Source organism: Etheostoma cragini, chromosome 1 (assembly GCF_013103735.1).
Source record: "Etheostoma cragini isolate CJK2018 chromosome 1, CSU_Ecrag_1.0, whole genome shotgun sequence".
Classification (NCBI taxonomy): Eukaryota; Metazoa; Chordata; class Actinopteri; order Perciformes; family Percidae; genus Etheostoma; species Etheostoma cragini.
The window spans coordinates 2,407,819-2,410,917 of NC_048407.1; the positions used below are offsets into that span (position 1 = coordinate 2,407,819).

The window sequence follows — 3,099 nt, forward strand, 5'->3', positions numbered from 1 at the left end:
GTTACAGGACTGCCGGGGCTTGGGGCACCATGGAGCTGGCCAACTGCCAGCATAACTATGGTATATTTACAGTGAGAATTTTGTCACGGCACACACAGCTACACTAAGGTCTTGCAAAGCTAAAACCTTTGTCCAATTAAAATGTAATGCAGTTTTGTGAATTTGAGGGGTGTCGGTAGGAGGAGCTGCTAGCTAGACCTTCAATCCAATGGGAAAAGATTACCCCTACATTTTTGCCATAACTATAGTATATTTACATTTTTAATTTTGTCATGGCATGTATATCACAGCTACCCTAAGGTATTGAATTTTTGTGAATGTCAGATGGTCAGGAGGAGGTTGGCTAGCTGTCATAGATAGAGCTCCATCCAGCTGACTGTGGCCTCCATCAATGAGACTCGCGGACAAGAGGCGTTTATTTCCCCGATCGTTTGTTGGAATAACTCAACACACATATCCATTACAAGATTAACTGGAACCTGTGGTAAGAGATTGCGAGTGTAACAAGGTTGCTGACCGCGCTCTCACACACACACCGGACTTTTAGCAGGAAGAAGAGAGGGTGGGCAGCGAGCTGCAGGCCCTGGAGCTCCATCAAGGCCTCTGCATTTGGTGCTCCAGTAATCCAGAAACGGTGACTTTGCGCGGGCATGGAGCACCTCAAGTCTGCCGGCTGTGATGGAGATCCATCTGGTTCACAGCGGGCCTAACCTCTGACCCACAGTCTGACCAAATTTTGCAATAAGCCATCAGTTTTAGTAAAACAACACATATTTGACCTCTACTTAGATTTCTTGCATGAAAAAGTGAATTTAGTGATGACATAGCAGACAATCTTGTGTATAATTTCTGAGACCTAGATTCAGAAGACTAGTGTAAGTGTAGTCTATGTAAATGTTGGGGCATGAAAACCAGAAACCAGAGCCAAATAAAGAGGAGCCACAGAGGCGTCAACCATGAGCTTTTTTTAAGATCTGCCCGTTTTCAGTAGCAGTTTCAAAATGTGAGATTTGCAGAGGAAAGAGGTGTCAATGGGATTATGAGGTTGCATGTATGTCCTATTTACCCCTATGACAAGGTAAAATGGCCCCTTTAAAACTCTTTCTTTCTCTTTGATAATGTTTATAGTGAGGGCTGGCCAAGGTTTGCCTGGACCAGCCCTGAGTTATGCTATGGTTCAGTCTGTAAGGGGACTTCCCAGGACACACTAAGCGCCTCTCTCCTTCACTCTCTCTCCATATGTGGGCATTCATGTCCCATGAATGCGTGTAACTCAGCTTCTTCCCAGGAGTCCTGGAGCTTTCACAGATTTCCTTGCGTTGTGATGGCACTTGGATCGTGGCTGCAGCTAAATGAAATTGACTGGAATGACATTGATTTATGTTGATATAAATATATACCTAACCTACTTCTTGGTCCATCACTGATGACAATGCAACAAGGAAGGAACAAAAAGGAGAATTGTTTGGCAAAGTTGAGGCACATATAAAAAATGGTTTGAAGGTAGGAATAATAGTTGGCTTAAAATAAGTATGTCCAAACCGACATTGACTGTCAATAGAAGACAGGAACCAAATAGAAGTCTCAATTTTAAAGGCCGGAGTTGTTTGTTGACCCATCCATCCAACTTCACCTCCGGCATCACACTACTTCCTCCTTTGTTCCTGAAGGAACTCAATTCCTGCAGCTGCTAGAGGGCCACATTTGCACGTGTCATTTCAAGTGTCTTGTATCCGGATAAAAACCGGATAAGAAGCAAGACACTTTACACTTCTACATGCAAATCAGGGATGGCTCAACTCCAGTCCAGAGTGTGGTGGTGTCAGACTTAAACCTGCTAATTGTGTACTTGTAAATACAGAAACTGCGAATACTCAAAACACAAACATGTACAGAAACGCTTAAAGTAGTATCATGTACACTGTTTCAGGGCCGAACACACCCAGAAACAGCTATGGCACAGTTTCTACCCAGAAAAGTTCTTATTGTCTTTTAACGAATAGGGCAGCACAGTGTCTCTACCCAATGTGGTTCAATTGCTGATCTGAGTTCTGCATTCGTGACTTTGCAACGAGTAGCATGTAAGATGCTAACGAGAGACGTGTGTAATGTCATCGCAGTAAAAATGGATCTATTTAACCAAGTTGGTTCACTGCTGGCTACAAGTTAGCATCGAACACAACAAAGGCTGTCAGCTGAATGGCGTTTTGAGCTAACGTTAGCAACCATAGATAGCTATATGGATTTCACAAATTTCCGCATGACATGTTATGACTTAAACAATTTAAATCTGAGCATGCCCGGCTAAAATCTGCACTCGACTCAAATATATTAGTAGTGACAACGGTGTGGCGAAAATATCTAATTGCGATTATTTTGACTGATATTGCAATTTGATTCCCGAAATTGAAGGAAATGATCATGTTTGTATTATTAGTCTCATTTTCATTGACTAATATTAAATACCAAATTTAAATGATTATAGTCTGCATTTTTCTAATATCACCTAATTGCATGCCCTTGGAAGATGGAAACAAGACATGCACTCTCACAGACACAGAGAGACAGCCTTAGTGTTGTTTATGAAATTACCAATTTTCTTTTTATTTCCCTTCTGCTGTCTAATCCTGTACAGCAGCTGACACACCCCATGCAGATCTTCTGGAGGTTTCAGGACTTAAAGTGGAGTCTGTAAGATGCTGAATGTTATTCCTCATGTCAGATAAAGAAAAGTGAAATATAGTGAGAATGTTTAGTAGAGACAGAAGAGAGATCTGTCTAGATTAGATGAGAGCAATACAATGGGATCCCAAAGTCATAGTGACATAGTAGGGTTATTATGAGTGGTTGTCGGTGGGAGTTGGTGTGTGTGTGTGTGTGTGTGTGTGTGTGTGAGAGAGAGAATCCCTTCAAAAAGCTTGGCTGTTAAGAGGAGACTGAATGTATAATGCATTATGAAGCTTGTAACCAGCCTTAACACACACATGCAAAAATCAATGCAACACACAATATGGACCCTTTTCTTCATTAATACACTATATACATTATATATATACACATTATATATATATATACACATTATATATATATACACATTAT

General features: G+C 41.2%; 1 long non-coding RNA gene across 1 annotated transcript in view; it reads right to left on the minus strand.

Annotated features, from left to right (window-relative positions):
- Positions 1-950: 950 nt before the first annotated feature.
- The window catches only part of LOC117946990, a 12,837-nt gene continuing 10,688 nt past the window's right edge, over positions 951-3,099 (minus strand). The window contains exon 3 of the long non-coding RNA XR_004657135.1: positions 951-1,068. This is a non-coding gene — a long non-coding RNA (uncharacterized LOC117946990). The remainder of the gene's footprint in view (positions 1,069-3,099) is intronic.